Source organism: Saccostrea cucullata, unplaced genomic scaffold (assembly GCF_032062105.1).
Source record: "Saccostrea cucullata isolate Sc308-1 unplaced genomic scaffold, CSIRO_AGI_Scuc_v1 ctg10981, whole genome shotgun sequence".
Lineage (NCBI taxonomy): Eukaryota > Metazoa > Mollusca > Bivalvia > Ostreida > Ostreidae > Saccostrea > Saccostrea cuccullata.
The window spans coordinates 8,741-23,437 of NW_026924308.1; the positions used below are offsets into that span (position 1 = coordinate 8,741).

General features: G+C 33.8%; 1 long non-coding RNA gene across 1 annotated transcript; it reads left to right on the plus strand.

The window, feature by feature from the left end:
• Window positions 1–6,511: 6,511 nt before the first annotated feature.
• LOC134266183 (uncharacterized) lies at window positions 6,512–7,714 on the plus strand. Its single transcript, XR_009991913.1, has 2 exons — window positions 6,512–6,655; window positions 7,053–7,714. It is a non-coding gene; the product is annotated as an uncharacterized LOC134266183 (long non-coding RNA).
• The last annotated feature ends 6,983 nt before the right edge of the window (window positions 7,715–14,697 follow it).

Genomic DNA, 14,697 nt, shown 5'->3' on the forward strand with positions numbered 1-14,697 from the left:
AGCGACACTTATCCCTGATGCTCATAACTATTTCAAAATAATTATTTCCTACGATTTTTTCCTCTAGAATTGTTGACGTATACCTTAACCATCTATATCAAGTAAGACTGGCTTTAAATTTTACTGTATACCTGTTTTACAGACGATATATAAGTCAGGTGTGAGAAAATAGGAAACTGCCATTTTGAAGAGCGACACTCAGCACTGATGCTCATAACTAATTCAAAATAATTATTTCCGACAATTTTTTCTTCTAGAATTATTGATTATACCTACTATATCTAAACTGGCTTGAAATTTTACTGTATACCTGTTTTACAGACGATATATAAGTCAGGTGTGAGAAAATAGGAAACTGCCATTTTATATAATTCAAAATAATTAATTTTTTCTTCTAGAATTATTAAATTATACCTAAACCATCTATACTGGCTTGAAATTTTACTGTATACCTGTTTTACAGACGATATATAAGTCAGGTGTGAGAGAAAATAGGAAACTGCCATTTTGAAGAGCGACATATATATCACCGGCACTGATGCTCAATTCAAAAAAATTAAACAATTTTTTCTTCTAGAATTATTAAATTACACCTCACAATAATTAGTATATATCAACCATGAAGCTGTGTTTGTTAGTTATTAACATACAGGTAATTTTTGACACCTGTCTAGAAACGGCGTGGTTCACACCTATTAAGAAATGACTGAGGGACTGTGGCATGATTTTTCTTCTTTTTTTAAATACAAGTATCTGTTCAATTTACCGCGATTAAATGTGTAGTCGTTTATTCTCTATAATACAGAAATTTAAAAGATCATTTAATAATTCTATACGAGGTAAAAAAAATGAAAAGTTCTAAAATTTTAAAATTTTAATTGTCTTGCCTTCTTTTAAGATTAAAATAAACAAAGAAAACATAAAAATCTACGACTTTGGTTACTATTACCATGGAATTAAATTCAGTGGGACACCGCTTCGATTTGAAGCGACCGAAATCCCTAGGCATGCGCAGAAGCCAGTGCTCAGTGTCGCTCTTTTCCCTATATATTCTATTAAGAGCGACACTGAGCACAGCGACAGTTTTCACGGTTACATATCGGGTATACTCGGGTGAAGTGCTATTTACATAATTGAACGAATTAATTATGCTAATTAATTAAGACAATCAGTAAATCGTACATAGTTTCATTCTCTCAAAATGGCGTAACTTTACTTAATAAAGAATAATCGAAGAGAAATAATATAGCATGGATATTTAAACATATGAATTATGATCAATTATAAATTTTGAAATATTTAAAGACTTATTACCGGGAAAAAATAATTAACAAAGGTGTAAGCAATACATAGTTATGAGAGTTGTTCGAGAGTTGGTGACGCAAATTAACTGTAGAGTTTACACTAAATTGAGAGAATAATCTTGTTTAGTATCATCAGGAATTGGGTCTAGTTTACGTTCATTCTGGTGAAGTCATTCAGTTTGTTAATACCATTAGGGCGGAATGACTTCAATCTGTGCATCCAGAACTTTTCTTTGCTTTTTCTCTGAGCATCTGTCCATCTTGGGTTATGGTCAATCACCACTACTGTCATGTCCTCCCATTTGTGACCCTCAAGGTTGAAATGTTCCCCAACGGGTTCATTGAGTTTTTTGGTCCTAATGGTCGAACGGTGGTTATTGACTCTCCTGCGGAGATCTCCTGTTTCACCAATATACTGTTTGGAGCAAACTTTGCAACTGATTAGATAAATGCAGTTGTCAGTATGACAGGACAAATTCCCTAGTATTTTGTAGCTGCGGCCTGTAACAGGGCTCTTAAATCTGTCTGTGTCAGTGCTGTGCTTACAAAGAAGACATCTTCTGTCAGAGCAAGTTTTGAAGCCCCCGTTAGGTAATGGGTTGTCCAGTCTGGTTCTTACTACCATGTCCTTTAGGTTCCTTGGGCGTCTGTATGCAGCCAATGGGGGTTCCTTAAAGACCTCTGCCATTCGTTTGTTTGAATGGAGAATTGATAGGTTCTTTTGAAGGATACCGCTAAGGTTCTTAAGGACGGGATGGTATGTGGTTACCAGAGGGACCCTGCCGCTACTGTCTTTCTCCTTGTAGCGTAATAGGTTTTGCCTGTCATGTCCCGCCATCTCATCAATAGCTGTTTGTACGGTGCGGGCATTGTAGCCTCTTTTGCATAAGTGGGACTTAAGAAGACCACTTTGCTCCTGATATAAGTCAGGGGACGAACAGATGCGTCGAATTCTGGTGGCTAGACCCTTAGGCACTCCCTTAAAAGTGTGTGGGGGATGACAGCTAGAGGGCATAAGATATAGGTGGGAGTCTGTGGGTTTGGTGTGGAGACTGAATTCGATTTCACCATCAATCAGGGTAGATGTAGTATCTAGAAATACGTTTTTCGAATTAGATACGTCTACTGTAAATTTGATCGATTGATGAAAGGTGTTGGCAAACGTAATGAATGCCTCGAGGCTCTCGCGACATTCCACCCACTTCATCTCTATATCGTCTATGAAACGCAACCAGCTATGGGGCCTAAATGGTGCTTGAAGTAACAAGTTGCGTTCCAGTCTGCCCATGAAGACATTGGCATAAGACGGTGCCATTTTCGTACCCATAGCAGTGCCATTAACCTGCAGGTAATGCTCTCCATTAAACATAAAGTTGTTGAACTTGAGAACATGTTCAAGGAGCTTAGCAAGGGACTCTGTAGAAGGAATTTGTATGGATCTACTATCCCAGACTTCTCTACAGGCTTCGATACCCTCATCGTGTGGAATATTGGTGTACAAAGATGTGACGTCCATAGTCACGAGGAGGGTATGATTTGGGAGGCCAGTAGAGGGCGTCTTGTTAATGTAGTCCGTAGTGTCTTTGAGATAGGATGGCAAATTCTCTACGTGTGGACGGAGATGTAAATCAATGAATTCAGAAATTTTCTCCGTGGGGTGTCCAATTGCGCTGACTATGGGGCGACCTGGCATGCCTTCTTTGTGTATTTTAGGAAGCAGATAGAATTGTCCTGGTCTACAGTCAATAGGATTTAAGGTCTCATAGACGTTGATACCAATCTCATTTTTCTCAAACATATCATCAAGAGTTTTGGTAATGGCGGTGGAGAATTCTTTAGTAGGGTCAGAGTCCAGTTTCTTATAGAAACGTTCGTCTGAGAGTTGTCTTTGGGCCTCCGCCATGTAAGTCTCTTTATCCATTACTACAACTGTAGAGCCTTTGTCTGCTTTCTTGATTACAATGTCATCCCGATTTTTTAATGATTGTAAGGCAGATCTCTCTTCCTTACTCAAATTGTCGGGAGTCTTGTCTGGCATTGAAAGGAGCTTCTCTATGTCTGACTCAACGGCGTCAATATACGACTCAAGCGCGCCACACTTGCCCGATGCAGGTTCCCAGTCACTCTTGGGCTTATAGAGTTTGTGTTCCTCTAGATCGTGTAAATCTGGCTTGGAAGAGTCGTATGAATTTACTTCGGAGTCTTTTCTAGAGAAGTGCTCCTTCAAACGTAGTCTCCGGAAGAATGCTCGGGTGTCCTCTCTGACTTGTTTTTCGTCGACCTCATGTGGCGTGGGGCAGAAATTTAGCCCCTTGGAAAGAAGTGAGGTCTCCGATTCGGAGAGAGGAGCACTAGATGTATTGAGCACTGGGCAGACGTCAGGAGTTTGTATGGGTCCGTCCCTCGCGATTGTCTTAATGCGTTTGAAGCGTCTCGAGCGGGGTTTGCGTGTTTTGTTAACTCTGACCTCTGACCAGTTGTTCCTAGACTGTGGAACACTGTCGCGGAGAAATTTCTTTTTTTGAGTCTTGTTGACTTTATTTGTCAGGGCCATATTATAGGTGTCTATAATATTATGGGCTTCATCAAGATCGGCCTGGGACATGATATCGTTGAGGGATGATTCTAAGGACTTGATCTCACTCTTCAATTGTCCTAACTTGTGGATATCCCAAGAAAGACAGAGTGACATCAATTGTATAGAACATCTCCTTGTGATAACGCCCCAGCATTCCTGAAAGCGTTTGGAGATTGGCCCTATGTTAGGTGTAACATTTATCTGAAAGCCTTTCGGAATAATGTCACACTCTAAGTAGGTCTGTAAATTGGAGACCCGGTGTTCAGTTTTTATTGATTTTTGATGTTCTTTCTTTAGAAGTTTAAATGTTGGGTTATCTTTAATAGACATATTTGAAAGGAAATTAGAATTGCCAAAATGATAAGACTATTATAAGTTATAAGTCGTATGAAGTCGAAAGATACAACGAACGATTGTTCTGTATTCTAAAGGATTTCGTAGATAACTCGTGCACGAATTCAAAAATATTAAAAACAAACGGTACGTGAGTAAAAATCGAAAGGGAAAAGTGGAAAGAACTTATTTGCAAAGGTTGGAAACAAAATAAATAGTAAAAAACGTCAAATGATGAAAGACATGACCAAAAAAAAAATTATAAGAACAGAAAATATAGATAAAGAAATAATGGATATACGGGAGGATCTGTGAAGATACAGTTGGCGAAAAAGGATATAAAAAGCACTAAAAAACCAACAACACTGTATTTTTTCAGTTACAATGTACTAACATACTTATTTCAAGCCCATAATTTATGCATTAATTTGAAATTTAAAGTCTGCCATATTTTTTATCAAATATTTCTCTGACTTTTTCGTTGTAAAGTGGAAATCATCAATGCTAAATATCTGAGCCCAATATCTTTCCATTATAGATTTTATGCTTTGGTTACCAAAATATTGTAGAAGAATTTTAAGTTTTGGCCCTCAACTTGTTAAAAAAAACCTTGAAACTTGTAGCAAAGCTATGGGTTACATTTATTTTCTGTACATTGTCGTTTTATTTTCGGGATATTTTTCTAAAATGCACTTTTTTAAAATCACGTACTTTAAAAGGTAGTTTTGGGAACATTTTAAATTTTCTTCAATTCATTTATTTCTTAAACCAATATTCATTAGAGAGATCATTAACATATTCATAACCACTTTTGATCCAGTTTGAAAGAAACAGCGGTTTTTCTTTATACATTATGTTTTTGTGAGACTATACATTCTGTAGCTGTTTTTTTTTTTCTAATAAATATGTTTACATTCATTGAATGCAAATATAATTTCTTTACAAAGCAGTGGGAAACATTTGATTTTGAATTCTTGTATTTTAGTGATATTTATATTCAACAAATAAGGGAAATCTACATATCCCTAAACAAGCGCTGAACAATTTATTTGAATCCTTGTTTTTTAAACAAGTTTTGTAACCCATGATGTCTTTAAACCTTTGACTTCGGTTTCAAATTCGGTTATACCTATCCGCCCTTCTGAAATTTTCCTGATAAGAGTTTTGCGCTTTATTCTTTCTTTTTTCTCCAAAGAAAAGAGAAAATTACTTTATTTACCTTGAAGTTCTTTATATATCTTGATACGGATTTTCAAGTATAGTCGCCACATATATAAAAGTTTAGAAATAATTAGGGAAATTATAGGGTCTGACACTTTCTGAAAATAGTTTAATTTCTATATCTTCAAGAGTTTAAAAAACATTCAAACTCTTTCAGTCTACATAACCAGTTTTTTTTTTTTTTTTTTTTTTTTTTGCACTGTTTTGCTGTGTCCATTATAGATTCCAAGACAGTTTACAGTATTTATAATTAATTTAACATTTCCTTCATATGCATTATATTAAAACATGTTTTAATGCCATCAAATACTGTCATACATTCAAAATGTGAAGAGAATCCTTAATGCAATAACGTATTTTGCTAATGCATGTGGTGTTTTTGTGTTCTACAACTGATTTGGTAATTATAAAGGAGATCATATTCTGAGTCTAATCATATTCAAATTAAAATAACAGACAGGTCCTTGATGATAAAATAAATGTTACAAGGCTTTCAATGATCTCGTTTGTCGATTTAATGACCTTGTTTATAAAATTACTATACTTTTCATTGGGTCATATTTTGACTAACATATTTTAGACAGAGTTTAGGCCATTGATTAAACCAGTAATTGGACTACTGATTACTTTATTTTATCTAATTAATACTGAGAGCTCCCAACTTATCTATCTGGTAAACGGGAGATACTTATTCCTCCTAAGCACTTGTGATTCTAGAGATCCATGTTTTGTCCTGTTAACGATTCGTATTGTTTTTCAGATTCTGAGATTGATCACTGTTTGTTTTCTTGAAATATTTAATCAAATATGATTTTGTAAGATTATGTACCGTTTAGATATGTTAGAATTTACTTATTATTTGGATACATATACATGTACATAAGTAAAACATTTTCTAAAATCATATTAACAAAGCATGCACGGATTTAGAAGGGGAGGGTTTTTTATTGTAAATATTGTTTAAATTTGGAAAAAAACCTTCAGTTTATAACTTGATATGTTGATATTTTTTAGATGTAATTGTTATTTGCATGTACAAATATCCTGATGATCTTAATCCTCATCATACAAGAACTTTTTTCAGAATTTGATTTGACACCAAATAGATATCCTGCTTATAAAAATATCGAAACTCGCGAAAAATCTTTTGGAGACTGCAAAATTAGCAGCATAAAAGACAGAGCCTTGGACTTTGCAAAAGATGGATTTTATTACGAAGGTAAGAAATCTAGTGCCTTATTTTCGCATACATGTATACTGTGAATTTGCAACCTAACAGACAAGTATTCTCTTTTTAAAATACTATAAAATGACATTTTTCGTGGGGTCGTATTTTCGTGGTTGAAGGAAAAAGTGTTTGTTCATGGGGATATGATTTCGTGGATGAAGATTTTTTTTTTTATAATTGTGCATATAAAAATTTACATTACGTCGTGGACATGAATTCATGGGTCCCTTTATACCTCGAAAACAACGAAAATTGAACCCCCAACGAAAATTAGAAATTTCACAGTGATGGTTGAATGAACTCATACCATTTGAAGAGACAGTTTAGTATTTAGAGATATCTGTATGAATTTTCATCTGTACCTGTAAACTGTGTTTGAATTCTTTAGGTTATGGTGGGGTAACAACATGTTTCCACTGTGGAACTCAGAAAGATGATTGGAAAGAAGGAGCAGATATACATGTGGAGCATTTGACATTAAATCAAGATTGTGAATTCGTTAAATACGTACAGTTACATACTTTGAAGACAAAATAGAAATATATAACTGGTAGCTATTATATCAGTTTAATTACACCAGTGTTGTTCAAACCTAATTTAATTCAACAGAGCATAATAGTATTTAGAATTTAGCTTACCACTTGGACAGTGCTTCATCTGAGTGGAAAATGAGTGGAAAATGAGTTTTATCTGCCTTTGTCAGTTATATTGTTCTGTGTATAGTTAAAACATGTGCTTTGAACACTTTTTAAAATATTTTAGGGTATTTTTTAAATGTTTGCAATGGGGAAAGTGTACAGTTTTTGCTGATGTTTCATTATAAGTGCGCAAACTCTTAACTCAGGTTTATGATTTAAGAAGTCTTTGGTCAAATGCAGATTATTTTTTTTTCTTATTTCCTCATACAAGTAATAATATTTTCACTTTTGTATAGTCAGATACAGCTGTATGAGCTGTATGTTTTTGAAAGTTTTTCTTTAGGTATATAGAAGATGACATCTCAGGTATAAAGGATTTGTTTATTATTTTTATTCTAAAATTATTAGTATACGTTGTAACAAAACTTACATTTATCACGGAGCCTTTTTATTTGGACTTATGGACGTTGAAAATTGCATTTTTGCCACCAATCCACCCAAAATGTATATTATCATAACAATGTAATCCTTCAAATCGTAATTAATGTTGATTTGAATAAGAGAATAAAATAATTAAGACATTATATTTGATCTGTTAATCAGTATTAAATGTTATTTTTTATAGATGCATTTTCCGTCTTATGCATTCACTCACTTTATGCTTGTTTATGGGACATGAACTCTTTCTGTGTTTATAGAGGTCAGTTTATATTTGCCATGCTAACAATTATGTATTGTATTGATTCAATTTTGCTGACTGCTTAACGTCTGTATATTTTCATTAGTTATGTTGTACTTATTTAACTTGTTGCAATTAAGTTTATTTTTAATTAGATGCCAAGTTTGATAAGCTTAACTATGTCAGTTATCGGTTACTATCGACGTAATGAGTTTGAAATATTGGTTTGTAATTTTTTTGTTAATTTCTAGTCAGTTACCTGTACTTTCTGTTTAGTCAAATTCAAAAGTTAAAATTTTACTAGTATTCGAGGAATACATTTTCATTACGTCTTCTTTGAATCATTTGATAGTAAAGTGAAAAATTTCATTTTCTTTGTTGAAGTACTTGTAAGTTCAAATGCATTTGTACATGACATTGTATAGCCTATCTAATAAAAATGCTTCACAAAGTTTTATAGGAATTGGACATTTTGTTTATTTTTCAATGTCTAGATGTCCTGCGTTGATGTTACAGGGTCAAATTTTAGAACAAATCACTACCAATTAGTATTAGCCCTACCTGGACCAAAATGTCATGGATAATGCATCCAGGGATCGACACTACCAAACTTGCTTCGGATGCTGGATCTGATTTTATATAACATTTTCCAGATGAGTGGACCAAGTTAAGGTTTTTGCAGAAAGTCAATTCCAAAGTTACTATAAGCCCGTCCAGGACCAAACTTGCATCATTATGTAGGGATAGAACACTACCAGACCTGCTTTAGATGGTGGATCTGACCTGCATTTTCCAGATGAGTGGACAAGTATACATTTTAGTAGCAGATAGATTTTCAAGTAGCTAGCTAAAGGCCGTGTTTGTTCCAATCTATCCCCCCACTTAGCGAAGTGGTAAGAATGTTTGCTAGAGTGTTTGTAGAGGGTTAGGAACTGGTCCTCACGTTGCGGGTTCGAATCCCATATTCGGATGAAACCGTATGAACGGAGGTCCTGTGTCGCCTTAGCTGCTGACTGAAAGAGATCCCTTACTGCTCAAAGGTCCTATGCGCCGAGTAGTTCTTTTGTTGCCTTCTACTTGCAAGTGGTGGCACCTCAAAATGAGTTAAAACTTATCGAAAAGATGTTTAATTAATGCACAAAATTTGAAAAGATGATGTATCTAGATATGTAAAATACCAGACTTGCTTCGGATGCTGCATCTGACCTACATTTTCCAGATGAGTGAACATGAAGCACTACCTGAACACAAACTAATAATGATGATGGATTGAGGGATTTAAATTTTATTTTCTGCTTAAGATGCTGGATTTGACCTTTATTTTCTACATGTAGGTGAATGAATATTCGACCTACCGTATATCGGAATATACACTACCAGACTTCCGTAGGATGAGGGATCTGACTTACATTTTCCAGTTGAATTAACAGGTTTACGTTTTGGGATTTGGTCCATTGGCATTGAACAAAAACAGCTACTTCACTCAAATTTGCAAGTGTGAGGAACAAACCTCAGTATAAACTAGCTGCAGAACTGTAGCTCACCGAAAAAAATTGACAAACCGGAGAGCTACAGTGCCACCCACTGAAAAAGCTGTATATTTATTGCGCACAAAAAGTGCGCTGTTTTTGTTTATTTCTCTATGTATTTTTATTTAAAAACTGTCATATCAAAATATAACTAACCGTGTGTTCCTTACACAATCTTTCACTGTTTCCACAACAAAATATTCCATATCAATATTTTTAATAGCACTCTTGGCTATAAAATTGAGATAATCTAAAATTTCGTCTATTTATACTGCCAATTTGGTTTGCAAGATAATTTGATCCAACGCAGTTCGTGCAGATGTCAACTACGAGAGAACTTCTTAGAGGAGAAGGGAAATTTTAATTTACAAATCTATACTTTTCGCGATTGACGTAAGAATTTGAAAGAAATAATCCAGAACTAGGCTAATCGCAACTTTTGTGCGCATAAATTTACAATTCTTACAATGGGTGGCACTGTAGCTTTCCGGTCTATCAATATATTTTTTCGGAGAGCTACAGTTCTGCAGCTAAGTATAAACACACTTTCTCCGAGGACAAGAATAACTCTGTGTTACTCGATACAGGTATTCTTGGCAGCATTGAGCTACGATGAATTTTAATGGTAAATATTCCTTAGAGTTTAATCTGATTGATTTTGACTACATATATAAATCAGTAACTGTACTCTCTTGGATTTCAGTTCGGCGTATATAATTTGCACACATTAATGACATGTTTTTTTTATATCCATGGATATAGCCTATATATAAAGAATAGAATATATATAGAGACAAACAAAACCATTATGCACAATGAGAAGTAAAGAAAAATATCAATTAAATAATTGCATTTGGATCAAACAAACTCAGAAAATCAAAGAAAGGGTTCTTCCTATACCTATGCACTGAATTAAAGGTTTAGGAAATACCAATTGTATTAAGCCTATTGCCATTAATCGGAATGGAAATCGACAAGTTTTTTAAGGACGTTCGATCCTGATATTTTGAGCGTATTTCGCGCAGGTCCTTTATTCATAAAATTAACCATCATTTTTAGGTTCTAACAATAAAACTGAATTCTACAATGCAAATTAAACTATATTCAATGAAAAAAACCGCGATTTAATTCCATTCAAGTAGAATTAAGCTAGGGACTATATTTTGTGGCGGAAGGTTTTATAGACGAAAATGGTCAGTTTTTTCCATTTAAACTATAACAGTACTGTTAATTTTGGATGCCTATTTTTCCATGCTGGTTGCACACAAAGCTGTTTTTTGCAGTGAAATATGTTATGCTGGTTCTGAAATATCTATTAAATTATTTCTTATGAATTCTATCAGCAAAGTGTGACAAATATAGTAAATATATTCTGAAAATCCGGGATAAAATTGAGCCAATTTTAACGTAAAATTCACATTTTTTAGTTATATTTGAAAATGTACATCATATACCCCCACTTTTGATGTTCTTTTCTAAATATTCAAGATAACTTTGACCTATTTGCTTAAATTCAGAAAAAGTTTAAGACTTTAAAATAATTTTCTTGCTTATTAAGTTTTTAATTCCAGAAAAATCACATTTTATTAGTGCAAAAAGGTCAAATAATTGATTATGCGAAGCAATTTGAAACTTTTTCTATGTCACAATTTTAAAGTGTCTTTTTTTAAACAGACTTAGAGTTAATTTTGTTTCATGCTTTAATTGGACAAAAATATTTGAGGGAAAACGTTGAAGATGTAATTTTTAATTAAGACACAAATTTTAGTGCAAAAACGTCATATTAAATGTACTGTAGCACCAAAAGAAGCATATTGACCCCCATTTTTTTGTTTTGAATTTTTTTAGCTATGTATGTAGAAACTAAAAATATACTTGGCAAAAAAGTTTAAGACTCTAAATATCAGGATCGAACGTCGTTAAAGAGAAAAACCAAGCCCGGTCCTATAGTTCAGATCCCTGTTTATAATGGTGTGATCCTTTAGTGATCGGTAGGTAAGCAGAAAACGGAGAGCGAATGCATAAAGCGAAGGCAGAGCAAAGAGGAATGCAAGATTAACGATTCATTCGGTATGTTGCAGATTTTTTTCTTGCATTGTTCGATTCGATTGTTAGGTGCAAAATCGTAAATTCATCTCTTAAATAAGTGAATTTGGGCGCGCCCACATTAGCATACCATATAAACAATTGTTCTGAACACATTTTCTGACGTCAGCATAAACTTGCAATTGTAGCTATATGTTTACTTTACTGCCTGTTGAATGTGTCGCAGTGCATTATGGGTTACCACAAATATCTAAAAGAAGTCAGATATCGACAGTTAAGGGTAATTTGAATAAAAAAGGTTCCTTTTAAATCTTTTTTAGGTTCTAATCAAATTTTGTCCGTCGTATGTCCGTCTGTCCGACCGTAAACTTTTTACATTTTCGGCTTCTCAAGAACCACTGGGCCAATTTTAACCAAACCTGGTACAAAGCATCCTTGGGTAAAGGGAAGTTTAAATTTTTAAAACGAAGGGCCAAGTCTTCTCACAAGAGAAGATAATCAGGAAAGTACAAAACTAGGGTGGGGTCATTAAAAAATCTTCTTCTCAAGATCCACTGGGCCAAAAAAGAGGAAACTTAGTGTAGATTCTAAATTGTTCAAATCATGACCCCTCGGGGGTAGGGCAGGGCCACAATAAGAAATTCAAATTTTACACATAAATATCTAGGAAAAACCTTTTAAAATCATCTTCTCAAGAACCACTTGGCCAGAAAAGATGAAACTTATGTGAAAGCATCCTGGCGTAGTGTAGATTTTAAATTCTCCAAATCATGACCCCCGGGGTAAAGCGGATCCAAATTAGGGAACCCAAGTTTTACATTGAAATGTATAGGAAAATTCTTCTTCTATAGAACTACTGAACCAGAAAAGCTAAAACTTGTGCGAAAGCATCCTGGCTTAGCGTAGATTTTAAATTGTCCAAATTATGATCCGTGGGGTAGGTAGGAATCACAATACATGTAGGTATTGCAAGGGGAAATCAGGTAAAGAACAGCATGGTCAAAAAGACTAAGGTTTGCGATGTGGCCCATGGGCCTCTTGTTGATATTTATGACAGAAATACTGAAAATTATGTTTAAGCTTTTATTTCTTTTCTCACGTTTACAAAATTTATTTTAAGAAGCACATTTAATCAACTTATAATACATTGGCGTAAACAATTGTTCAAAGAAACGTACGTGCAATTTTGTCGTTGAAACATTGTTTTTTTACGTGATATACATGTACACATGTATATAGTTTTAAACAGCAGAGCAAGACGAAAAATTGTTATAGAACTCCTCGATATCATCAAAATGTTTTTGTACATGCAAACGTCAAAATATTTGTACTGTATTTGAAACAATTATTAATCAATTAAACAATTTAAAGTTCAAATATTAATGTGAGCATGAAGCAGTGTCTTTGCAAGATAATGTTGCAATTTCATAAAGTAAGCGCCTTTCCAGTGACAATGTAATTATCAATATTTATAAATGAAAAAAAATGCAAATAAGCTGTTAAACGGCTGCACAAGAGTTCTTACTTAATACTCTAGAAATACGCTTTTTGTACAAATGTCTTCTTTCAATTTTGGTCTTAACTTGCAAAAAAAGTAAGGAGGAATTTCCCGTTTGTGGATATAAGTTAGAGATTGAAATGTATTAAAAGTATACCGGTAATTATCTTAATATTTGTTAATACTATTTATGACCTTTATTTATCCAGAGAGCAGAAGAGCTTTTGCGATAGTTAGGTGTCCATCGTCCGTCCGTCTAGCTGTCTGTCTGTCTGAAAACAATTTTTCAAAACGCTACTCTTCCTACCGTTTTGGTCTGATTTTAATATAATTTGGCAAAGAAGTAGACTACACTAAGATACATAAAATAGTGCATCGGTTTCGATGAACGGTGTCGCCGTGGTTACTAAAAATAGAGCTTTCTGTGAAATTCCTTTAAAACGCTACTCTTTCTACAGTTTTAATTGGTCTGATTTCAATATTACTTGGCACACGTGTAGACAACACCAAGATACATAAAATAGAGCATCGGTTTTTAGTTTTGATGAATGGTGTTGCCATGCTTACTAAGAATAGAATTTTCCGTGAAATTCCTTTAAAACGCTACTCCTCCTACAGTTTTGGTCTAATTTCAATATTACTTCACACACAAGTAGACTTAACTTAGCTTCATCAAATAGAACATTGGATTTTGATTTCGATGAACAGTGTTGCCATGCTTACTTAAAATAGAATTTTCTGCGAAATTCCTTTAAAACACCATTCCTTCTACAGTTTTGGTCTGATTTCAATATTACATGGCACACAAGTAGACTACACTAAGATACATAAAATAGAGCATTGGATTTTGATTTCGATGAACAGTGTTGCATGCTTACTTAAAATAGAATTTTCTGCGATATTCCTTTAAAACGCTACTCCTTCTACAGTTTTGGTCTGATTTCAGTATTACTTGGCACACATGTAGACTACACCAAGATACATAAAATAGAGCATCGGTTTTTAGTTTTAATGAATGGTGTGCCATGGTTACTAAAAATAGAATTTTCTGTGAAATTCCTTTAAAACGCTACTCCTTCTACAGTTTTGGTCTTATGGCAATGGATTCTTTTCTCCTCCTTTGTTATAAGTACAAACCAGTAGAGCTACAGTCTCGACAGAGACTTCTGGTTTTATTGTGGCCCTGTCTAAAAACATATTCACAATTATACATATAGGATAATATCATAGAATATCATATTAAATATAGATACAAGATATAAAATCAAAATTAATACAATAACATGACTGTATATATATATATATATATATATATATATATATATATATATATATATATATATATATATAGGTATATGAGGTTGTTTGTGGGCATCGACCCTCTAAGCTGGTTTGTGGGATCTCGCATTTCTACATTGCATAGCTATGCCATATTCATAATTTAGGTGTTATATATGGTCCTTATAAAATATATAATATAATTTTTGAGTTAATATTAAAAAAAATGTTGTATATAATTGTGGGTCAAAACATTCATATATATAGAGCATTGTGGGATAAACTATATACATCGCACAATCGCTGCAATGCGAAATGAAAAGACATAAGAATTAATGTTTGATAAAATATCTATAGATATATAC